Source organism: Phragmites australis, chromosome 14 (genome assembly GCF_958298935.1).
Source record: "Phragmites australis chromosome 14, lpPhrAust1.1, whole genome shotgun sequence".
NCBI classification, from domain to species: domain Eukaryota; kingdom Viridiplantae; phylum Streptophyta; class Magnoliopsida; order Poales; family Poaceae; genus Phragmites; species Phragmites australis.
In genome coordinates this window covers 8,820,209-8,846,137 of record NC_084934.1, presented here as the reverse complement: position 1 = coordinate 8,846,137, position 25,929 = coordinate 8,820,209, and the positions used below count along the sequence as shown (strand labels likewise).

The following is a 25,929-nucleotide window of genomic DNA, read 5'->3' as shown; positions in this document are numbered from 1 at the left end:
TGATGAAGAAGTAGTCATCATCATTGTCGTCATCATCATCGTCGTTGTCATCCTCATCCTCATCGTTGTTGTTGTTGCCGTCGTCGCCGGCCTCCTCCACCTCATCCGAGCTCTTCCGGGGCTTCTTTGCCTTCAGCTTGTCGAGGAAGAAATCCCACAAATCGTTGTTCTCGGAGGGGGACCCCGCTGAATAGCCAGAGTTCGAGGTGGCCGCCTCATCCGATGACCTCGCCGGTGGGGCCTCTACCTCATTGTCAGATGACAATGCAGGTGTGGGTGGTGTCACCGGAGAAGGTGGTAGTGGAGGCAGTGGTGGAGTGGCCGGAGGGGGAGAAGCATCGTGCTTATCCATCGTGCGGTGGCAGTGGACAAAGTAGGAGCAGCGACAGCGGTGGTGGAGAGGAGAGGGTGAGAGAGAGAGAGAGAGCGATCGAGTGAGTGAGAGTGAGCGAGTGTGATTTTAAAGGCGCTCGGGAGAAGCAGAGCAGGCGGGCGTGGGAAGTAGTATGGATTTTTTTATATCACTATCGTTTCGTAAATACAGCCAGCAGTGATAGCCATTATCACTGCTTTCCTCAACATAAGGTCCATTATATTCTGTGTTATCTCCATATAATTCTCAAGGCACACAAACAGTGCCTTTGTCTCTGAATGACCGAGGAGCTTCCACTTCTTAAGGACCAACGAACCCTCTCCCAAGCAATCAAGCCACAAACGTGTCAAAAATGGTTTTTTGCTGTAGGGGGGGGGGGTGTAGGTAGCTCCGTGATGTTGATTTCTGTAATGGCAATTTTCATCCTAGCACGCTGAGCTCGACCCCCTGAGGTGGTTGTATCTCCGTGACATCCGTCATGTGAGCGGGAATGTTCATGAGAGGATGACGATGAAGATTGACCACTTGATGCCATCTAGTTAAACTACATTAGCAAAAGACCTTTACATTAATGCATTAATGGAAAAGAAACAAATAAAATATGAAGGAAAGCACAGCACTGATTTGGCAAAATTTGTAAACATCGTAATAAAATTAGGATTGTGCTATAATTACAAAAGCATGCAAAATAGCATATAAGATGGTTTGAATGCAAACATTTGTGATATAATTCTGAAAGGTTCATATGCATGAACATGAGCATTTTCCTCATTTTTGCCTTGCATTCTGACTAAATAATGTGGACTACAAAAAATTAAAGATTTAGCAAACATGCAAATAACTTGCTTGAGTCTGAACTAGCTATACATGAACTCACTGTTAGAGTCCATGCTAGTTAGTCATACATAACTAAACCTAGAGAAACAGATGAAAAAAAAATTAGCACAAACACAGCTGAACTCTACAGCAATTGTAGAATATCACAAAAATGAACATGAGCATTTTAAATATGGTAGCTGGATATGGTGGGATAACACAAGAAACATATCGACAAGTTCACCGATCAGTGTGATAACATCAGATACAAGTTCTAGATTGAGCACAGTTCTAAATTGTTGCAAACGGTGTTTTCGATTTTCATATAGAACTTTTAACCACATATTCTCATTTTCATTGTATATATAATAGACATGTCATATTTTAGATGTTAATTTAAGACTTCTATGAAAACTAATGATTTGAGGTTAGTTTTTAAAGTCAAAGAGGACTCATATGATCATCTAGATAATTAACCCAAAAAACTAATGATGGCCACATGGTACATGGTAATATTTTCAACTTAAGAGAGAGAAAAGAACAAAGGAAAGGCACATTGCAAGAAAACTAGCAAACAGTAGCACCATGGTGGAGAGGAGGAGGAGGGCCCGATTAATACCTGATGAGTGTCAAAGGAGGACTAGAGCACCACTGGATGGGAGGAGGAGGGATGGATCTCCGACGCAGTGGCAGAGGAGGACCCAAGTGCCGCGGCAGTGGAGAGGATGATAATGATGAGGAGTACCTGAGTGCTGCTGCAGTGGAGGGGAGTAGGAGGAAGGCCCGAGCACCTCCGTAGTAGAGAGGATGGGGAGGAATGCTTGAGCGCACTACAGTGGAGAGGAGGAGGTGAATGCGAAGCATGCGCGAGATCTGTTAGAGTGAATCAACAATAGAATACGTTGCTAGGTTAAAATAGACAGTTCAAATGGTTTTTCTTAATGTTCTTCTGTGTCTACCACATCATAGGCAGTGTTTCTTAATGTCCGTCTATGCCCTGTCCTGTGCCTTGTGGGGCAGCACTAATAGTCCCAGACGGTTTTCTCTTAATGTCCATCTGTGCCCTTTCGTGTGCCTTGTGGGGCTGCACTAATAGTCAAAGAGGGTCTTCTCTTAATGTTTGTCTATGACCAAGGACACATACTTCCATAGAGAGCCAATACTCACAGACGATTTTTTGGAGATGTTCGTCTGTGTCGTATGAACATAGACAATTTGTTGCTTGATGTTTGTTTGTGGCTTCTTATTGTAATATCTGTCTCTAGAATTGCCATATGTTGTCAAGAGGATCTAAATTTGAACACAGACAAAATATAAATTTGAACATAGGCATTTCAACACATACATGATAGAAATTAATTTCATCACAAACAATACTTTAGTATTAACATATATTCACAACACTTCATCAATATGGTGTGCAATTTACAAAATTGGTGTAATATCAGGAAAAGGGCAAGCTTCATCAAATTGGTTGTACTCCTCCTCGTCAATGAAATTTTCAACTCAGACGATCCCCCTTTTCCCGTTGAGAACTACATGTCTGTTCCTTTGTGTTGTATCACACACATAAAACACTTGGGTAACATGTTTAGTAAGAATGAATGGTTCTTCCTTATATCTGACACATCATAAGTCAACGGTAGTGATCCCGTACTTGTCCACTTTCATGCCCTTTGGGCCCTCCAACGACATCAAAATAGGGGTATCTTGATACCTATATAGTCAAGCTCCCATATTTCCTTTATCTGCCCATAGTAAGCGCTCTTGTGAATATTGTATTCATAAGCATCTATGCGTACACCATTGTTCTAATTTATACATTTCTTATCCTGTGTGGTCATGTAAAATATGTACCCATTAATGTCGTATCCTTGCCATGTCACAATTGTAAAGATTGACCCTTTAGCCAATTTCTTAAGTACCTTATTTGTGCATGAAGTCGATTGGATTTGATCTCAAAAACAAGTATTAAACCTTTTGTTATGCTCTCCAATTATGCATACATCGTTCCTTTCTAGATTTTCTCGATTGGGCAATGCCTTGTGCTCCTTGCTATATTTTGACACTTCATCCATTTGTTATAAAACAAGGAGGTGAGCATGAGCATAAGACTTCTGGTTAGGAGTTATTGCCTTTGTTTTCTGATGGTCCCTTTACATGCCACCCGGCTCTCATGCCGATTTATGGGCACATCGATAGCACCTGATGAATGAATGAAGCTGACACACCACTTGACAACTTCCTCAGATGTATAACCTTCAATTATGCAGCCTTCTAGTTGAGATCGGTTACCTACATATGATTTCAGAATACCCATGTATCTTTAATGTGGATACATCTGTTGGAGAAATACTGGACAAAGGTATTTTATCTCCTTTACAAGGTGCACAATGACATGGACCATAATATCAAAGAATGAAGTCGAGAAATACATCTCAAGCTAACATAAAGTCTTCACCACATTTCTTTCTAGGGCATCTAGTGTTGTTGGATTGATGACCTTCTGGGCAATTGCATTAAAGAAAAAACACAGGATCATAATAGACTCCCTGATTATGATTGGCAACATGCTCCTAATTGCACAAGGTACCACATGGACTCTCACATCCATTCTTTCTTATGTGCATGGCATTGAGACAGTGACTTCTAAGTGTAGCCAGTAAGGTAGGTCCCAAAATATCGATTTCTTTTTCCACATGATCTTTTCAACACTACTAGATCGCTTTCCCTTTCCAAGAACAACATTGATGTTCTTCACTTGATCATGGAGCTCTTGCCCGCTGAAATGCCTAGGAGCTATCACATTCTCTCTCATGCCATCAAATTCTTTCTTCATATTCCTATATGGATATGATTTGGGCAGAAGCTGTCGATGGCTCATATACATTGTTTATCTTGAGTTGTTGAGCCACATACTCTCGGTAGCATCTAAGAATTGAGGGTAGGCTTTGCTTCCTTTTATAGTTTGGTCCGACAAATTACCAAGGGCTGGCAAATTATTGATTATGCAAGACAACATAGCATGTAGACTGAAGTACTCTCACTTGTACTCATCCCATACCTTGACACCTTCTACCCAGAGTATTTTGAGGTCATCCATCAACGATCTCAGGTGCACATCATTGTCATTGCCAGGTTGCCTCAGCCCTTGGATTAAATTTGACATCATAAGGTACTTTCTCTCCTAATAGAACCAAGGAGGAGATTGTATATACACAGGTCTACTAGCCAAGTGCTATGTCTGCTGCTCATGTTACCAAAAGGATTCATTCCATCCATGCTCAAAGCAAACCTAATGTTCCTCAGTTCTATGGCAAACTCCAAGTATTTCAGATCTATGTTTCACCACTGCACGCAATCAGTAGGATGCCGTAGGTTTGAATCATTCTTATAGACGTCTTTGTGCTAACGAAGCAATTTAGCCTCCTTTTTGTTGGCAAACAAATGTTCAACTGAGGAATTATAGGAAGATACCACATCACCTTCACAGGAGGTCATTTGTTCCTATAGGCATCCCCCCATAGTTATGACGCTTGTATCGAGGGTTTCCATATACAGGGCACTCATGTAAGTCTGCATACTCTCCATAATAAATAATATAGTCTTGCTTGCAAGCATGAATTCTTTCACTTCCAATCCTAAGGGTCAAATTATCTTCTTTGGTTCATATGTGGATGTGGGTAGCATATTCCTATTGGGAAGCAATGCTTCTAATAGTCGTAACAAGGCAATGGAACTCTTATCCGAACACCCATTGCTTGCCATCAATTTGAAAAGTAGGAGTACCACATGTAGCAATGTGTATTGCTCCTCATAGCCTGGATATAAAAGTTCCTTTGACTGCCGCACAAATTTTTGAAATCTAGTAAACTCTCTATCATTGTATGCATCATTCCCCTTGGCATTGCGGACCATCTGCTCAATATTTTCAAGAATATCATCACCTCAGTCCATAAAGTCATCAAAAATCTCTTCGACGTCCCTGTCTACAATAACTTCATACACATCACACTCAGGATCTCTTGGTTCATGCATATCGCCATCAGGGTCATTCATGCCTTCTTCTCCATGCTTGATCCAACATGTATAGTTCGGTGTGAATCCACGCATAATCATGTGCATGTATATTTTGTGCCTTTGAAAACTTTCTCTCATTTCTGCAGTTAGTGCATGGACAAGACATAAATTTTTAATTCTTGTTCAATATATCTGCCTCAGCAACACGCATGAATCCAGATATGCCATTAAGGAACTCATCATAATAATGATTCTCTAGGTACATCCAACTTTGGTTGGCCATCTGTAATTTCCAAAAGTTAACATTTATTGAATTTTGAACCTAAAAACTTCTTTTAAGTGAAAATTTTAGTGGCAACATAATGGTCCTGAACTAGAAAAAGACAATAGATGTATATATACGAAATCTTGAATAGAACCTTATATTTTTCTAAGCTATATATGGTTATGTAAATGTACCAATTTGGAGATAAAGGAAGTAAATACAAGCCTCTAGGAATTCCAATAGAGGAAGCTCGTGCTACAGAGGAAGCTCCAAACAAATTGCCTGGCAAAGGAAGCTAGCACTACAGAGTTCAACAGAAGCTCACATATTTGGACGCAATGGTTCTCTGAATGTAGCTACCAATTTGGCACTAAAGAAGGGAAATATTAACCTCTAGGTATTCAAAAAGAGGAAGCTCGCATTGCAGAGGCAGCTCTAAAGAAATCACCTCGCAAAGGAAGCTCAAGCCGCTGTTTGAAGATTCGTGCATGCCTCTGTCTGAAAAACTCATGCTAAAGGGCTCTGTCTTAAGACCAATAATTTAGGAACAAAGACGGTTATTAGAATGAATTGTCTATATTTTCACCTTCATGAAGACGGCCATTAAGTCAAGACGGTTTATCACTTTCAACCATTTGTGACAACCAGAAAGTCATAGACGGGTGTTAAAATAAACCAAATGTGATAATGTTACAGACGGGTTTTCTTAAAACCCATCTCTATCTATCAACGAGACATAGACGGATTTGTAAAAGCCATCTAAGGATGTTGGGACACCCAGACGGCGGGGATGTTACAGACACGTCTATCTTAGCAATTGTCTGTGGATATTTTGTTAGTGATGGGCCCAAAGAAACCGTCTATAATACCTCATCTTCTTTTACTGTTTCTATGGTAGTGACATCTCCAAGCTGTCATAGCTACCACATATTGGCCAATACACATCCAAGGTTTTGGAGATTACTCTTCATATAGCCTCTGCTTTGTTAATCTCTGCTCCTGGATTTGTCATCATATTACTTGTATACAAAAGATTAAGGTATACTGAGGTGAAGGAAGCTTGGCAGGTCAATTTTGGGCCACAACGATTCTCCTTCAAGGACTTATTCCATGCCATAGGAGGTTCAAGAGAAGAACCTACTTTGTGTGGGTGGCTTTGGAAAGGCCTACAAAGGAGTTCTTCCAAAGTCCAATGTAGAGATAGCTGTGAAGAGGGTGTCTCATGAGTCACGACAAGGGATGAAGGAGTTCATTGCTGAGGTTATTAGTGTCAGCCGACTTCGACATTGCAAACTTGTACCCTTACTTGGCTATTATCGGCAACAAGGTGAACTCCTTTTGTTATATGACTATATGTCAAATGGCAGCCTCAATAAGTATCTATACTATGAAGATGGCAAACTATCGTTGAGTTGGGCCCAAAGGTTCAACATTATCAAAGGTGTTGCATTTGTCCTGTTCTACCTCCATGAGAACTGGGAGAAAGTTATCATCCACCGAGATATTAAGACAAGTAATGTCCTGCTAGATAGTGAAATGAATGGACAACTAGGTGATTTTGGTCTCTCAAGATTGTATGATCATGGCACTGATCCACAGACCACGCATATGGTTGGAACCATGGGTTACCTAGCCCCAGAGATGGTTGCAACCATGGGTTACCACGCACAGGTAAAGCATCCACTTTGACAGACTGTTGGCGGTCATCATTTAGGACCCTCGCCGCTCCTGGCCCCAGTAGATCGTGCTTGCGGACAAAACGGGTCCCTGGAGGCCGTGCGGATCACTAGGCTTCGGGAACATCTGGAGCCCTAGCCTTCCAAAGCCCCAGCCTCTGTAGCTCTGGCCTTCTGAAGCCCGGGCCTCCAAATCCCATACCCTCCGGAGCCCCAGTCTGTGGAGCCCTTGCCTTCTGGAGTCTAGACAAGCTCTCCGATGTCCCTTGGGAGAGCCATTGACCTAGGAGAAAGATCAACCAGAGGGGACCCACCGGCTGTTCTTCACCTGCAAGGAAGTGACCTATATTTAATGCAACATAAGTGGAGGCCATCCTGACATCCCCAACACAAGTGGAGGTCATTCTGACATCTTGACAGTACGGCACCGCAATAGGTGACCAGCTGGGCACCACATCCCTAAGGCCACTTGCACTACTGTATTTCCACGGTAGACAATATCTTCTGATTATGGGTAAAATACATCCTACCTAGACCCATGCCATGTGATTTGACTGGTCCTAGGTCCCTGTGGGATAGCAATGGTTTTTATCGCTATCTCTATAAGGGTATATTTGTACATTTACATCCTACATGACATTATAAATACAGACCCTTGGCTATCAGATCAAGGAACCGATCCTTCTTGACCATCACATATCTGGTGTTCCTTCCTCTCCACTTCTTTTCCAAGCTTGAGCACACTCCTTTGAATGTACTCTCGCTACATTTGTTCGTGTAAGACATATTCTAGCGTCAACAATGCACCGTTTGTTGGGATTCGAACAATAGATGTGCTCAAGAGGTAGGATGGCCCCTAGAAAGAAGAACGTCGGGGCCGTGGCACAGGCGGCCGATCCCCCGGCCACACCCGTGCGAATGACCACACACCAAACCGACGACAGTCCATCGGCCGGGGGGAACGAGGACCCTATGACCACCGGCAACCCGGCCATGACCACGACTGTGATTGGTGCTAGGGCCCCCCCGCCTCGGGGCCCTACAACAGCAGCATGACATGGGCCCCGCCGCATTCCTAAGGGCTTTAGCCGGCACCACCACCATGAACACCCCCTTTGCTGAGTAGCAGTCACGCGTTGTGGCCCTCCAGACTCAGCTGGAGGAGCTGCAGATGGCCCTATGGGCAGCGCAGCAGCCTGCCCGAGGGACCATCGCCGCTCCCTTAATGGCTAGCACTGTTCCAACCCTGGTTCTGGGGACTGGCGAGGGCTTCGTCCCCACAGCCCATCGCCACCAAACACCTCCTGCAGTTAGTGCACAGTTTCTAGAGCCTTGGATTCATCATCACAAGGTCCTGAGGCAACATCACGACTCTCCCCTACATGTAGACCTGCAGGCCGCACCCTTCCCGGAGGGCTTTCGGACCCTGAAGATGCCTAAGTTTAGGGGAGGCTCCGACCCAGACGAGTTTGTCTGCTCGTACGCCCTCGCTGTAGAAGCCAATAGAGGCAGATAGGCCGCCATGGACAAGTTCTTCCCCCTCGCTTTGGAAGGGGTAGCTCTTTGATGGTTCTGAACACTAGAGCTCAGGACTATTTTAGCTTGGGCCAAGCTCCGAGACCTCTTCTCTAACAACTTCTAGGGTACCTTCATCAAGCCAGTGACCTCCAGAAGCCTATTCAACATTAAACAACAGCCATGCGAGACCCTTCGGGATTATTTTTGGAAGTTTTCCCAAACCAAGTCCTAGATTAAGGGCATTTCGGACTCATCAGTCATGAACACAGCAACTCAGGGTCTGGCCGATGGCCCCCTCTACGATTGGTGCCTGGTGCGATTGTAACACCCTGATTTTCAGAATTTACAACTTTTTTAAAATTTTCCAAGACTATTGAATAGCTTCACCAGTAGTATAGGTTTAAAACCTATTTTCTTAATCAATCAATATAGGTTATTATTTTGTGTGCATTGCATGCTGAGTTTTGTTAGGAGCCAGGTAAATGCATTAGAGTTCTTTTTCTTTTTCTTTGGTGTTTTGAGTGAAAAAGATTTTGAAAAGGTTTTTACAAAACTCAATAGTGAATAAGTTAAGGAACTTAATGGTTGGAATTCAAAATCTTTAAATTCATCATCTATACATTCCTTGGTCATACCTGATCCTTCTCTAGTTTAAAGCCAATCTCTCTTTTTTCTCAAATTCTACCCAAATCCAAATCCAAATTCCTTATCTACTCCTATTCTCGTTCAACCTCATTTTTCGTTTCTCTTAAATTCACTCCAAGCTCAATTCAAATTCAAACCCTATTCAAATTTCTCTACAAAATATTCTTTTCTAAACCCTAGATATACCTAAAGTGTCTTTGGGCTCAATCTTGCTTAAGTCCAAACCCTTAGTCAAGTCTTCTAGATGACCCAATAAAGGATCCACGAAATCTGCAAATTTTCGCGGAGTCCTAGACAGCCTCATCTTCCTATAAAGTTTCGGAGTTTAAAACGGCCACAAATGCAAATCTTGATACCAAAATTGTAGGCCTCATCGAGAGCTTCGATTTGAACCTATGGAAGTCCCCTTTTGGATAATTGAGCAAGGAGTTATGGCCCCCGAAATCTGTGGTGCGCAGATAAGTCCGAGTTCAAATAGTTTATCTTGTGGTGCATTTTTGGAAATCAAGATGACGTTTTCAGATGTTCTAATGAATACCAAAGTCTTAGATCTTTTAGAGTACTACAAATTAGAGTACAAAACTTCCAATTTGGAGTCCAGACAATGGAGATATCATCCTTGGAATAGAGAGCTGCGAAAAAGGAAACCATAATCGACTCGAACTCGAATCCGATTCGTGTTTGGCTTGGACTCCACCTCAACCAACCACCCCTAGCCCTATAAATAAGAGTTGCACGTCCTCTCCTACTCCTATTCCACGCCACCAAGCCTTAGACATTGCTGCTGCCCTATCCATGCGCCGTCGTTCGCCTGAACCACCGCCGCCGCCGCCGCGGCCCATGATGCGCTACGTCGTCTTCTCCACGAATCCTCCTTCCTCGACCTTGGAAGCAAGGTGAGGACCCCTTATTATCCTCCCTTACTACTGTTTTAGCATCATACAAAGTCCCTAGCCAAGCTCTAGCCCCAGCCAAAGCCCGATCTACGCCCCTATGGTCGTCACCGTCACGGACAGCCATGCTGTAGCTGGTTGGCATCAAAATTCCCGCCCAACTAGTGCACCGTTTGCCATGGCCTTTCACCAGCGCATATACCATGATGTTCCCCATGCCCTCACCAACTAGGTCGGCCAGTAGAGTAGCTAAACCACCGGAATCAAGGTCGACATACCCGCTGTCCATTTTTTGGACGCGTTCTGCATGCGCACCAGATTTGCATTCGCGTTCCCCATCAATTAGAAAGCTGTATCGATGCACCAACAGCGTGTCCCATCGAGTCTTCTACATGAACCTAGGAGCCCATCCCCGTTTGTGTAGCGACACGACCATAACGTGATTGCCAACCACAGCATGTCACAACCGCCACCCATCTCATCTCCGCTGATCATTCTTCCTCTCAGTGGATGATCTACCAAAACCCATGCCATAGAATTGTGTTCCCGGGATATATGAATATTTCTGTTCAAACGGTTTCTCAAATTTCATAGCCAATCTCCTGGAATGCGAGCATCTTCGTTGATGCTTCTGTTTGCGGTCACCACCAAACCTAGCAGCAGTCATCGCTGTTTTGCCGCTACCTCGGATGACCCCTTCCAAAACCAACCATACCGCTGAGTTAGTCTTTCCATGTTCTACGCTATGCTCCCCTAGTTTCACTGAAACGCCATCGAAGCTAACATCGATGTCAGTGGCCATGCGCCCGATTGCTGTGTTTGATGAAACCCCAACCACTACCACTACACAGACTTACCAGTAATATCCTTAACCTAGAAGCATAACCCCAGCCATTTGATCATAGGTGGTCAAGATCTCAGTGTATTCCTTCTTTAATCCAAGATGGTACTTCCATAGCATGCCAAGTCAGCACCACATCATTCTCCTTAGCCTAGTCAGTGAAGTCTGGTCTGCCCTACACTTCTTGAATCCTGTGGAATGATGTTGTCAAGCCTGACACAGTGATTGTATAATAAACTCTTTTCCCATAGGAAGATAGCTCCAGTAAACTAGTTTTTCATTTCAGTCTAATCCATCTTCTGAAAGCTCATTCTCTTTTTATCTTAACTTCGATTTAGACGATTCTTGCATCTAAATGTTTCTAAAATAATACCTATCCAACCATAGTGTTTGTAAAGTGTTTTAATGATGTTTGGTATGTTGTTATTAGTGTTTTGCTTTATGTTGTTTGTCGGTAGTTCTCGCGATTAGTCAATAACGTTCCGGAGCAGTTTGAGGGACTTCAAGACCAAGATTTCAACAACACTGAGAAACATTGGGTAAAAGGCAAGTGTCCTTGATCATATTGAACCTATGTTTTAAATATTTTGTTTTACAAAATTTCATGCAATGTCTGTCAATATGATGGGTAGTCACCTATGTTAGGGTTTACCTAGTTCTTTTTCTACATTCCTTGAAAACTAAGTGGTAGTTGATATGAGTTTTTTGGGTAGAATTGTTTAGCCATGCTTTTGGGATGTTGGGAAGTGTCATATACATGTTTAGTGGACATATGCAATGGTGATGATGAACTTGTTAGTAACATGGAACCCTAGGACTTGGGCAAGAAGTTGGTTTGATAATGGTGGTTCTTGTAGTGGGCTTGTGGATACGTTCCAAGAAATTTGTTGGTTATTTCCCTGTTGGTTTGATAATGGTGGTTCACATGGTAGGCTTGTGGATATGTTCCAAGCAGAGATGTTAGGTTTTGTTGGTTATATCCCTGTGGGATAGTCTTTGCCCAAGTATCACATATAAGGACCGATTCGTGGAGCGACAACCCAAGAATTACTGTACCAACCACGAGGCTGATATGGGTAAGGCTTAGCATATTGGTTAGACACCTGACTAGCATTCGTTGGAGTACTAGGACCTAATCAATGGAAAATGATTCGTAGTGATCTCCTGGTGGCACACCACTGGCATGTGTTAAGTGTGTCATGAACATGGCAACATGGAAATCACGACTTGTGGGTAAAGTTGGACAACCTCTGCAAAGTATAAAAACTGTTATAACAGTCGTGCTCACGGTTATGAGAGACTTTTATCCTCACATGATTAGTGGGTTGTGGTTATGGGTTTGGTTGTGGTTTTGGATATAGTATAGGGAGTACTAGACAGTTATGGTATGCAAGGTGGAGAGCCTTGTATGCTTTGTGTTGGATTGTATGGGTTACATTCACTTAATAACTGCTAAATATTTTGAGTCCAAATATATTTTCATTACTCGCATTTACGCAAATATACCATGTGTTAACCTATTCTTGATATAAGCCTGCATATCATTATCTTTCCCACACTTGCTGAGTGCGTCATGTGCTCACACTTGCTATTTTTTCCCTATACCATGAGACATGTGTGCTGCTGCTCAATGAGTGAAGATGTTGAAGACTATCAAGATGAGGTTGTGACATTCTAGGCACGTGTCTCCTGGTCGGTTGCCTGCGGTGTTGTTGGGCACCAGTGCTTCTGTTCCACTGCAAATATCTTCATAGAAGACAATATATGTAAATTGCTATAAGAGTTTAACATTTATTTAATAAAAGTATTGCTTTTGCACCTGTGACGTCCTTATGTGTGTTGAATATCCTAGGCACATATAAGCCACATCTGATTTTGTCCGTTAAAACCGGGTGTGACAGCGGTCCGTAGAGGCCCTAATGTGCAAGTTTGAGGAGTATGCACACGCAGAAGAGGAGAGGCTCTACCGGGGGCTTGTGCAAGCCACAACAACACCTAGCGTTGAGCCCGAAAAGTCCATATCGCAAGCAGGATCCTCTCACACTCTTCCCCTACCAGCAAAAGGGGCTCCGAAGAGAATAATGGCTCCAGAGGCTGTAAAGGACGGCTGCAACAGCGTCATGGCATCGTCAACATCAACTCGGGTCGAGGGGCTACGAACCCGCCCCATCCTAGGGGTCACAGCCAGGGGCACCCCGGAGCCTTCCCAGTGCGAGACCACACTCCGGGTCGATACCCTGAGGAAGGGCACTGGTGCACCTTGCACAGGGCCGGATGCAGACATAGAACCGAAGACTGTCAGACCTTCAAAACCTTCTGAGAGGAATACCTCAGGAGATAGGCAGCTTACACAACGACCGAGAGGGACAACGGTGAGCGGCCCGAAGGCATAAGACTAGTAGTGGCTCACCAGGTTGATCACCTGGCATTGCAGAACCCTTCCCAGCTAGTTCTGCCGCCTCCAACTACGCAACACATGGATCATTACATTCCTAAAGGAGGCGGAGCTAGGCAGGTGGTACTCGCCATAACTGGGGGAGGAAGCTCTGATGGCTCCTCTAAACGATAGTGGCGAGACTACGCATGGGGGGTAACCACATCGGGGCAACCGCATCCATCGCCGGGCCCCTAGATGGGCCAACACCCTCGTAACATTCACCTCCAATGGCTCAGAGGGGGTCAAGTTCCCCCACTCCGACGCCTTGGTCATCTCAGCCAACATTACAGAAGTTGAGGTCCGGAGGGTACTGGTCAACAGAGGTAGTTCGGTGGACCTCCTCTTTGTACACGCCTTCGACCTAGATGTCTTTGCATGGTCCCCATAGGAACTCCATAGGGTTGACCGCTACATCATCTAGCATCCCTTCGAGTTGAACTGAAGGCTAGGTTGGTGCGCCAGGCGCTCCGCAAACTCTCTCCCGAGGAGGTGGAGGGTGCAAAAGAGGAGGTCCATAAGCTGCTGAAGGCTGGCGTCATCCGAGACGTTATACACTCCGAGTGGCTCTCAAACCCTGTCTTGATCAAGAAACACAATGGGAAATGGCGTATGTGTGTCGATTTCACCTCACTTAACAAAGCCTGCCCCCGAGATCCATACCCCCTTCCTCACATTGACCAATTGGTAGATTCTACTGCCAGCTGCGATTTCCTAAGCTTCCTAGACGCATACTCCGGATACCACTAGGTGTGGATGGCTATGGAGGATGAGAGCAAAAATAGCTTTGTTACTGCATTCGGGGTATACTACTATGTTTGGATGCCCTTTGACCTCTGAAACGCCAGAGCTACCTTCTGTCACTTGGTACACAAGATTCTAGAGTAGCAATTAGGCTGTAATGTCGAGGCCTACGTCGATGACATTGTCGTAAAAAGCGAGCTCAAGGACAACCACATCGCTGATCTCCAAGAAACATTTGATAGCCTCCGGGATGCAAGCGTGTAGCTCAATCCTAAGAATTGCGTGTTTGTCACAAAGGCTGGCAGACTATGGGATACCTCATCTCCCAGAGGGGCATCGAGGCCAACCATGGCAAGATCTATGCCATTGTAGAAATGTCACCCCTGCCAATGCGAAGGAAGTCCAGCACCTGGTTGGGCACCTCCCGGCCCTTAGCCATTTCCTCGCCAAATCTGCTGAGCACAACCTTCCATTTTTTAAAATGCTGAGGGGCTCCGAGCGTTTCAGGTGGACCCCGGAGTTCCAAGCCGCCTTTGAGGCCCTTAAAGCTCACCTTTCTGACCTCAAGACGCTCATGATACCCCTTCCCGATGAAGGGCTCCTTCTGTACTTATCCGCTTTAGCCTTCGCTGTAAGTGATGCGCTTATACGGGAGGGGGCAGCGGAGGTCGATCTGTACAGCAAGCCATATACTACGTATCGGAGGCCCTAGAGAGGGCCAGGACACGCTACACCAAGCTTAAAAAAATGGAATATGCCCTCTTAATGGCCTCACGAAATCTCCGGCACTACTTCCTCGCTTACGATATCACTGTGACAACCTCATACCCGCTTGGCCACATATTTCACAATCGGGAGGCAACCGAATGCATTGGCAAGTGGGCTATGGAACTAGCCCCCTTCACGGTAAAATTTGTGGCCCGGATGGAGTCGCAGATTGGTCGACTTTATCGCCGATTGGACGTCAGCACCCACCGGACCTCCTGCGCCCCCTCCTCAAGATGTGTGGACAGTATACACCGACGGAGCATATGGCTATGCTGGCGCAGGGGCCAGGGCTGTCCTCATCTCCTCTACGGGCCAGTAAGCCAAGTTCTCCACCCGGTTAGAGTTCAAGACAACCAACAACATTATTGAATACGAAGTCATCCTATTGGGCCTCTGCAAGGCTCGAGCCTTAGGAGCCACCAAAATCATCGTCAAGACTGACTCTTAGGTAATTGTGGGGCATGTAGATAAGAGCTTCCAGGATCGGCATCCGGACCGGGCAAGATACCTCGAGGCCATCTGCAAGGCCGAAGGGTTTTTTCAAGGTATAATAGTACGAAGCATACCACAAATAGAAAATGAGCACACAGACACCCTAGCAAAAGCCGCTACTAGGAATGGAGACATGTCATTAGACGCCTTTTTCGAGGTCCTCCACTGGCCTACAGTTGACATCCTGGATGAGACAACAGCCGTCGTTCTTCTTATCAGAGCCCCGAACTGGAGGGTCCCCCTCCTTTCCTTCTTAAACAGAGTAGAGGAGCCAGACGACCCCGTTGAACTCCGTCACATGGAACACCGCTCCAGGGGCTACCTCCTAGTTGACGACATCCTTTATAAAGTAGGAGTCTGTGCCCTCTCCTCCGTTGTGTCACCATGCAAGAAGGGGCCCACCTCCTTTGAGAAATTCACAAAGGGCTCTACAACAACCATTTAGCACGCCGCACCTTGGCAAGCAAGGCACTACGCAAGGGGCTCTACTGGCCCACAGTTATATCTGAGGCAGAGGAACTTGTGCACACTTGCCAAGGATGCCATTGCATGGGGGACCGGAGCCACCGACCCCTGGCTACCCTATAGCCAATCACCCCCCATCTGGCCTCTAGCGTGCTGGGGAATGGATCTCATCAGACCATTCCCTCAGGCTAAGGGTAAACTTTGGTACGTGGTAGTGGCATTGGAGTACTTCTCAAAATGGGTTGAGGCCGAGCCCCTCACGGCAATCACATCGAGGAACGCCCAAAGGTTCTTCTAGAAGATCATAGTCTATCACTTCGACATTCCGTGACAACTCACAGTCAACAACAAAACACAATTCAACTCTGAGCCCTTCAGAGAGTTATATGCCAAACTCAGCATTGAGTTGTGCTTTGTCGTCGTCCATTATCCTCAGTCCAATGGGGCTGTCGAGCGCGCCAATGGCAACATTCCCTCGGGCTTAAATCGCCACCTCGTAGGCAGGGCTAAAGGCTCATGGGTTGAGGAGCTTACAAAAATCTTGTGGTGCCTCGAAACCAAGGTCACACGACCCACAGGCTTCACCCCCTTTCGACTCCAATACGGTGACAAAGCTCTGACCCTAACTAAGATCAAAGGACGATCACTCCGGGTATGGCTACCATAGATTGCTGAAGAAAGAGAGCTCTCCCTTGACCTCTCTGAAGGCACACAACTCCACGCCATCTAGAATCTTGACCACTACATCGTTAGAACCAAGACCTGGTATAATCCCAAGGTTGCACCATGAAGCTTCAAACTCGGAGACCTGGTGCTATGACACACCCTGGCTGTAGGAAAACTATGCAGCAAATGGGAAGGCTCCTACCTGGTCCTCAAGTCCAATAGGCCTGGCTCCTACTATCTGGCAGACACAGAAGGGACCCCTCTAGAGCACAGTTGGAACACGGAGACCTTCCGTAAGTACTATGTATAGGAGTCCTTCGCACTCCTCACCTTTTTCCAGCCAAACTTGCCGCAGGACCATATAGGGACCAAAAGCCCAGGACTCTATGAGGGGACCCTACCCATGTAAGGGCCAGTAGAGTTACATTCTCCCTCAAAATACCCTACGACATCAAGCCAGAGAACTAGGAACCCTCTGGCATCTTTAAGGTATTGCCTACATGCCAGAGCGCATTGCACCCTCCATCATCTTGAAGGCATAGCCTCCATGACGGCTGGGGCATGCAGCTATGGACCCACCAACTTCTTGAAGGCCTAGCTAGCCTCCGTGCTGATGTGGACAGGCACCCTCTAGCATCTTTAAGGCATTTCCTACATGCTGGAGCGCATTGCACCCTCCATCATCTTAAAGGCATAGCCTCCGTGACGGCTGGGGCATGTAACATTAGACCCTCCATCATCTTGAAGGTCTAGCTAGCCTCTGTGACGATTGTGGTATGCAGCCTCTGGCATATTTAAGGCATTTCCTATGTGCCAGAGCGCTATGGACCCACCGGCATCTTGAAGGTCTAGCTAACCTCCGTGTCAGTGTGGACAGGCACCCTCCAGCATCGTTAAGGCATTACCTACGTGCCGGAACGCATTGGACCCTCCATCATCTTGAAAGCAAAGCCTCCATGATGGTTGGGGCATGCAGCATTGGACCCTCCGTCATCTTGAAGGCCTAGCTAGCCTCCGTGATGGTTGTGGCATGCACCCTCCGACTCTTTAAAGGTGTAACATCTGCACCGGAGCGGCATTGGAACCTCCGTCATCTTGAAGGCATAGCCTCCATGATGGCTGTGGCATGCAGCATTGGACCGCCCTCCCTCCGTCATCTTGAAGGCCCTGATAGCCTCTGTGATGGTGGCAGCATGCACCCTTCAGCATCTTATAGCCAATGAAGCGTTTAGCTCTGCTCGAACCCAACGCAACTAAACCTCCCTAAAAATCGCACCCTTCAGCCGCTAAGCACCCACAGGATGCGAGGGGACCAGAGATGGGGGAGATAAATGTAGCGCTAGTACGGCCAAAAAATAAAAGGCGAGAAGAATAAATCCAACACAAGTACCAATTTATACAAATTCAAGATTTATTCATGCGCGACATACACAAACATTACACTCAGCTAACTGCCGTACATAGAATCTAGGTCTAGCAAGTGCGCTAGCCCCCTGCGCCAGCCCAGAGTACTATGGGAGGTGGAGGGCGCTAAACTGCCACGCCTCCCAGAAGCCCCCAGATGTGGAGGATCGACTCCTATAGCAGCGCACCATGTGGCGATGCGGGGACACCTGGTGCAAAGACCTCCTAATGAAAATAGAGTCCCTCTGGACTCGGGAAGATGAAGGTTCTTCCGGGAAGGGGTACGCATTGAAGGTCAAAAAATCCAGCTCTTCCTCTTGCGCCGCCTCCCCCGAAGCTTCCACTGCATCCACATCCTCTGCCTTGACTTCGGCCATAACAAACTTAAGGATCTCTGATGACACCCTTCCATTACGGCCCCAGGGAAGAACAAAATGATGAGACACAGGTGGGTCGGCAGACTCCCAAGCTGTCCACTAGTCATCCTTCTCAATAAAGTATACTTCCGAGGCAGGGGTAGAGGTGGAAGTGCTAGGGTCCTCCAGCTCTTTCTTGACCAGGATGTTGGCGACCACCTCCGAATTGAAGCACCGAAGGGAGTTGCATGGCATAACGAAGCGATCCTGCCACCACCTCTAAAAAGGTAGGGTGGCCCCTATTGCTGGGGACGAACTAGACCCTTCCTTGGAGGGTGGCCACTTCTTAGAGGACTTCGATGGCCTTCTGCTCCTCAGCCTCCGCATGCTCCCATGCACGCCATGTGTCCCCTCAGCACCTGACAAGGCACCACTGCCCACTAGCTGTAGGTCACATTTAATACCCCTTACAGGTGCTATCGATGATTAAATTCCAAACCAAATTGGGTGGGACCCTCCAAACAATTGGCTAGAAGACAAAAGGGCTACAAGGCATCGACTACGGAGCCAAGGACCGCTAGGGGCCCTGCTCCCGAAAATCCATAGGGCTAGCTGCTTCGCTGACCATCCTCATGAGGGGCTACTATTGGGGGTCATCATTTAGGACCCTAGCCACTCCTGGCCCCAGCCTACCGCGCTTAAGGATAAAACGGGTCCCTAGAGGCCATGCAAATCACTAGGCTCCGGGACCCTCCAGAGCCCTGGCCTTCTGGAAACCCAGTCTCTGGAGCCTTGCCTTCCGGAGTCTAGGCAGGCTTTCCAAAGTCCCGAGGGAGAATCATCTGACCTAGGAGAAAGATCAACCAGAGGGGGCCCACCAGCCATCCTCCACCTACAAGGAAGTGACCTACATTTAATACAACGCAAGTGAAGGCCATCTTGACATCCCCAGTCAAGTCAGGCCATCCTAACATCTTGATAGTGCGGCGCTGCAATAGGCAACCGACTGGGCACCATGTCCCTAGGTCCACTTGCACTATTGTAATTTCATGGTAAATAATATATTATGGTTATGAGTAAAATACATCCTACCTAGACCCATGCCAAGTGATTTGACTGGTCCTAGGCCCTTGTGAGATAGCGATGGTTTGTATCGCTATCTCTGTAAGGGTATATTTATACATTTACACCCTGCATGGCACTATAAATATGGACCCTTGGCCATCAGACCAAGGGATCAATCCTTCTTGACCATCACATATCTAGTGTTCCTCCCTCTCTACTTCTTCTCCAAGCTTGAGGACACTCCTGTGAGTGTACTCTCACCGCACTTGTTCATGCAAGACACATTCTTGTGCCAACACAGAAGTATTTGCCTTTGGCATATTTCTTCTCGAGCTCACTAGTGCCTAGAGGCCTGTTAAGCAAAGTGAACAAGGTAACCAACATACATTGATCGATTGGGTTTTAGAGCATTGGCATAACAGATTGCTGATCGAGACTGTGGATCCAAGACTCCACGATGACTATAATGTTGAGGAGGCATGTCTAGTACTAAATCTAGGACTTATAGTCTCACATCCATTTACTAGTGCAAGACTCACCATGAGGCAAGTGGTGCAGTACCTTGAAGGTGATACACTATTAGATATATATGGACCTAGCCCATAATATTTAAGAAGAGTTCCAAATAAAGCTCAAAGGCCCTACTAAATGGAGGTGAGGGTGTATCTTTTATTCCCACCTTGCTAGTGGTAGTGGAGCGAGATCAACTTAGAATTGTCTCCTTTACACACTTAGTATGTGTGAATGAGAGGACTAGGAGAACACACATGCTCGATCGCCTTGCCGGGTTGGGCCGAGGTTAGGGCGGGATAGGGGCGAAGGGTGTGGGTGCACGGCACCTGCATGAATGGTTTGTCAAAATCGAGCCTAGTAGCTTGCGCAGGTGTGACCTACTTTTATAGTTTTATTCTTTTGCTATGTGAGCAAATGGATATATATACAGTTTAGAATCTGATCATAGCACGTAAATGAGTCTGATCATGGCACGTCTCAACCACACAATTCTCTTTATATATCTATCAGTCGTCGCCACAAAAGACACCCACAACTAGGGTTTTGCCTATTTCTCTCTGTTGTGCCACCACACGTAGTCTACTCAATCCTGTTGTGCTGGTGTGCACCGATGAACAAGAATGGATGACCTAATTGATTGAGCCAATGCCTTGAAATGTTTGTTTACCTGTTCATGTCCTTGTACCCATAATCCTAGTATGTCTTCATGCATAGGATTACTTTATGCTTATTAGAATAGCTTAGCACTGCTTGCATTAAAGATAAAGCATTTTTTTATGTACCATCACATGCTCCTTTATGCTTTGTATCAATGAAGGATTGTATATCTTGGTTGTGTGTTGGGCAAAGGGGAAAAATGGTAAAGACTGTTTTTGGTGGGGGTGAGACAGGAGGTACCTTGGGTACTGTGCTGGGGAACTAATCTGGTGGTTTCCATGTGGGAGTATCTGTGGCAGATACAAGTGTGTTAAGTGAAGGTGTGGAAGGTGCTCACCCCAACCGATTAAGGACCAAGTCTTTGTGTCGTATACGGTCCTTGTGCCAAAGCGTACTAACCGCACCTCATATGTGGTAGGGCTTAGAGACTGACTGGTTAGGGGAGGTATTAGCACTATGGAAGTTAGAGTATGTGACAGAAGTAAGTATTATGCTTCCAGGAGGGGACCCACGGTCCGTGCCTTGGAGGAGGTCGGGTGGTCAACCAACACTACTGCAGGGTCCCGGAGTAGAATCTGAGGGTTTTGATGGGACAATCCAGAACTATTAGGCAGGATAGTACTTCCCCTAGTTGGAGAGTCTCTCTATTATGGCTACCCGGTCGCTAGGTGCCCTTAGGCGACGTAAGGACCATTCCATGTGGGTCCATATGTACAAGCTCTACAGAGTTTTAATCTATACGTATAGCCGCATCCACAGTATGGACAAGTCTGTGAGCTATCCACATTGACTAGATTTTTGGGAGGTTACTTCATATTTGGAGAAGTCATGTGTATTTTGATTCCAGCCGAGAGCCGTGCGGAGTATGGAGGTGTTTACCTAACTTGGTGTGAAGCGTGGATGCTTCAACCAAGATGTGTTAACCACATGATTACTTTTGAAACCAAAAATAGGTTTTCTGTCCTCTTGTCTTTCTGTTTATGAAACATTAGGATTGCTAAACTTGCTTTTTCGCAACTTAAACCATACAGCCAGCACCCTTAAAATCATATATGCATGTAGAACATGCTAGTGTTTTGAGTAGGGCATGCTGGGTACCTTTGTGTACTCATATACTACATTTATATTTTGATTCAGACAATGAGCCATACTATAGCTTCATGGACGACTACTCAGAGGACTAGAGGAGGGAAGGTTTTGATCTACCGCTAAGTTGCCTGTGCATGTGTTGCTACGTTCTTTCCGCTGTTATGGTGTTTTTATTTTAGCCTAAGGGCATTTATGTACTTGGCCTATGTGCCATAGTGATGTAATAATGAGAAACATGTACTCTATTTATGTAATCATGTTCATGGTATGGAAATGATGATATCTCTGCCAATGGTTGTACGTGTTAGTCTAATCCTGGGACTAACACAGAGGTAGAGAGTTCCTGGATTCTTGGCAAGGAATCTGGGGGTGTTACACTAATGTTCATCATGCCTATTTTCTTGCTGTTTCGTCCTGGAATATAATAGAGAGATATATGTATAGGATAGACTCTTGTAGTATGCTGATGATAGTTGATATGTTTCTATTCATGTTATATTTAGAAAATTAAATTAAATCTGAAAATGTGCATTTATCTAACAATCCAAAAATCTTATTGTAGACATTTTGATTTAACAATGGCTGGTTTTACCGATGGACTGATGCCGGATAAGTTTACCGGTGTGCACTTTAAGAGATGGCAGGTAAAAGCCACTCTATGGCTTACGGCTATGAACTGCTACTGGGTTGTATCTAGTAGGCCTACAGAAACTCTTTCCTCTGATGAGGAAGTTCGAGGAAGCCAACACACTCTTTGTAGGATGTGTTCCTAACACTCTCACCAATGATCACTATGATGTGTACATGCATATAAAGGAAACAAAGGAGTTGTGGGATGCACTAAATGCTAAATTTAGTGCGTCAGATACAGGCAGTGAACTGTATGTCACAGTATCATGACTACAAAATGATTGATAATTGTCTTCTAGTCGAGGAGGCTCATAAGATTCAATACATTGTAAATGAACTTGAACTCCTAAAGTGTCAATTACTCGATAGGTTTATGGCTAGGGGCATCATTACCAATTGGCTCCCTCGTGGAGGAATTTTGCCACTACTCTAAAACACAAGAGAGAAGAAATCTTTATTAAGAGCCTAACATGTCTCTTGATGTTGAGGAGAAAGCTCAGGCCAATTATGTGCATGCCAAAGGAGGTGAGGAACAGTCTAGCACAAATGTGGTGTAATAATCCTCTAACGGCAAGTTCAAAGGGAAAAATAACAAGGCCAAACAAACCACCAACTTCAAGAAGAAGAAGATGAACAAAGATGATAAACTTTGTTTCGTGTGTGGTGAGGTTGGACGTTAGGCTAAAGATTGTCAACACCGCAAAGAGAAAAAGATTAATCAAGGAAAGAACACTAAATCTATCAATGTGACCATTGGCAACACTAGACATCTACCATGTGTTGTATTGATTCCCATTGTTAATTTACCTATTGTTCTTTCAGTGAATCAATCTACCATGTGGTGTATTGATACTGGGGCTAATGTACATATATATGCTTACATTTCAATGTACTCTTCTTATCAGGTTGCTCACGATTCTTCTACCCTAACGAGGAATGGGTCTCATGCTTATCTTCATGATGTTGGCACAATACATTTGAAATTTACTTTGGAAAAGATTGTGCAGCTAAAGAATGTGCAACATGTCCTCAATATACAAGAATCTAGTTAGCGGTTCATTCTCTGTAGAGATGGGTTTAATGTGGTATTTGAATCTAATAAAGTAGTCATATCAAAATATGGACTTTTTATTGGTAAAGGCTATGAGTGTGGAGGCTTGTTCCACTTTTTCCTTTATGATTTCTGCAATAAATCTGTGAACCATATTTGTGGCAATATTAATGGAGATGAGGCTACTATTTTGCATTCACAGTTATGTCACATTAATTTTGGTTCTATGTCTCGGCTTTCCAGCTTGAATTTAATTCTTAATTTTTCCATTGTCAAAGGTTGTAAGTGCCAAAGTTGTGTGCAATCTAAGGAACCTCGAAAGCCTAGAAATTTGGCACAATTGGAACTCATACATTTATGTCTTTGTGAAATGAATGGTGTGTTGTTGTAGGGTGGAAAAATATATTTTATGACTTTAATTGATGATGCGTCTATATTCTGTTATGTGTATATGTTGAAAACAAAAGATGAGGCTCTAGGCTTCTTTAAAATCTTCAAGGCATAAGTTGAAAATCAGTTGAAAAGAAAAATTAGAAGACTTAGATCAAATCATAGTGGAGAATATTTCCCTAGTGATTTCAACTTATTCTGTAAGGAATATGGAATTATTCATGAGAGAATGCCTCCCTACTTTCCCCAATCAAATGGGATAGTAGCCGAAAGGAAGAACCACACCTTAACTAACTTGGTTAATACCATGTTGGACACTGCGGGATTATCTAAGGAGTGGTAGGATGAGGCCTTGTTGATTTCATGTCATCTTTTAAATAGAGTTCCTACCAAGAACAAGGAGAAAACCCCATATGAAGAATGAGAATGGAGAAAACCATCACTTTCTTATTTACGCACTTGGGGATGCTTGGGAAAAGTCAATGTACCAATAACTAAAAAGCGCAAGCTGGAACCTAAAACAGTGAATTATGTCTTTCTGGGATATGCTCATCATATCATTGGCTATAGGTTTTTACTAAGTACATATGAGGTACATGACATTCTTGTCGATACAATTATGTATTCTAGAGATGGTACTTTGTTTGAGAACACTTTCCCTGTGATAGATATACATAACACTTCTATGCAAACCTCTAAGATAATTCCCACCTATTCTGAATAAACACAGGAGCTAGTTCCTGAGAAGGATGGCAGTGAGACTCCAAGGAGGAGTAAGAGATCAAGGACAATAAAATCCATTGATGATGATTTCACTATGTACCTTGTGGATGATACTCCCAAGTCTATTTCAGAAGAATATGCATATCCAGATGCAGACTACTAGAAGGGGGCAGTTCGTAGTGAGATGGATTCCATTCTCGCCAACGTGACTTGGGAAGTCGCAGATCGTCCTTATGGTTATAAACCTGTAGGTTGCATGTGGGTGTTCAAAAAAAGCTTAAGCCTGATGGTACTATCAAAATGTATAAGGCTCGGCTTGTAGCCAAGAGTTATATCCAAAAAAGAAGGTGAATATTTCTTTGATACTTATTCACCTATTGCTAGACTGACCATGATAAGAGTTCTACTTTCCTTAGCTGCCTTGCATGGTTTTCTCGTTCGTCAAATGGACGTTAAGACAACTTTCCTAAATGGAGAGTTGGATGAGAAAATTTATATGGGTTGGCCTGATGGGTTTGTAGTGGAAGGTAGCAAGGAAAAGGTATGTAAGATATTTAAATCTTTGTATAGCCTCAAACAAGCTCCTAAGCAAAGGTATGAGAAGTTTGATAGAACTATAAAATTCGTGGGCTTTGCAGGATGTGTGTATGATAGCCATGGTGGGGGTGTAGGAGTTATTCAGTGCCTGTATGTTGATGACATACTTATTTTTGGACAAATCGTGATGTGATTGATGAGATCAATTCATATTTGTCTCAAATTTTTTTATATGAAAGATCTAGGAGAGGATGATGTAATCTTAAGCATCAAGTTGATCAAAGGTGAGAATGGGATTACACTTTTGCAATCCCATTATGTGGAAAAGATCTTGAGCCGCTTTGGCTATATGGAAAGCAAGACTGCTCTAACACCTTATGATCCTAGCTTAATACTTTGAAAGAATAAAAGGATTTCAAGGGATCAATTGAGATACTCCTAGATAATCAGATCACTTATGTACCTAGCTAGTGCTATAAGGATTGATATCTCATTTGTTATGAGCAAATTGAGCTGGTTTACTTCTTACCCGAGTGACGATCATTGGCGTGGGCTTGAGAAAGTAATGCGCTACCTACTAGGTACTATAAATTATGGACTTCACTATACTGGGTACCCATCAGTGCTATAAGATTATAATGTGATTCAAACTAGTTATCCGATGTTGATGATATTAAGTCCACAAGTGGATATATATTAACTCTTGGCGGTGCTACTATCTCATGGAGGTCTTGCAAATAGACCATATTGACGAGATCAACCATAGAAGCAGAACTAACAATGTTAGACACATCCGCTATTGAGGAAGAATGGCTGCATTAGCTCTTGAAGGATTTGCCAGTGGTTGAAAAAATTGATACTAGCTATCCTTATGAATTGTGATAATCAAGCGGTTATT

General features: G+C 44.6%; 1 pseudogene; it reads left to right on the top strand.

The window, feature by feature from the left end:
- Positions 1 to 222: 222 nt before the first annotated feature.
- LOC133890217 (L-type lectin-domain containing receptor kinase SIT2-like) lies at positions 223 to 20,047 on the top strand (annotated as a pseudogene).
- The last annotated feature ends 5,882 nt before the right edge of the window (positions 20,048 to 25,929 follow it).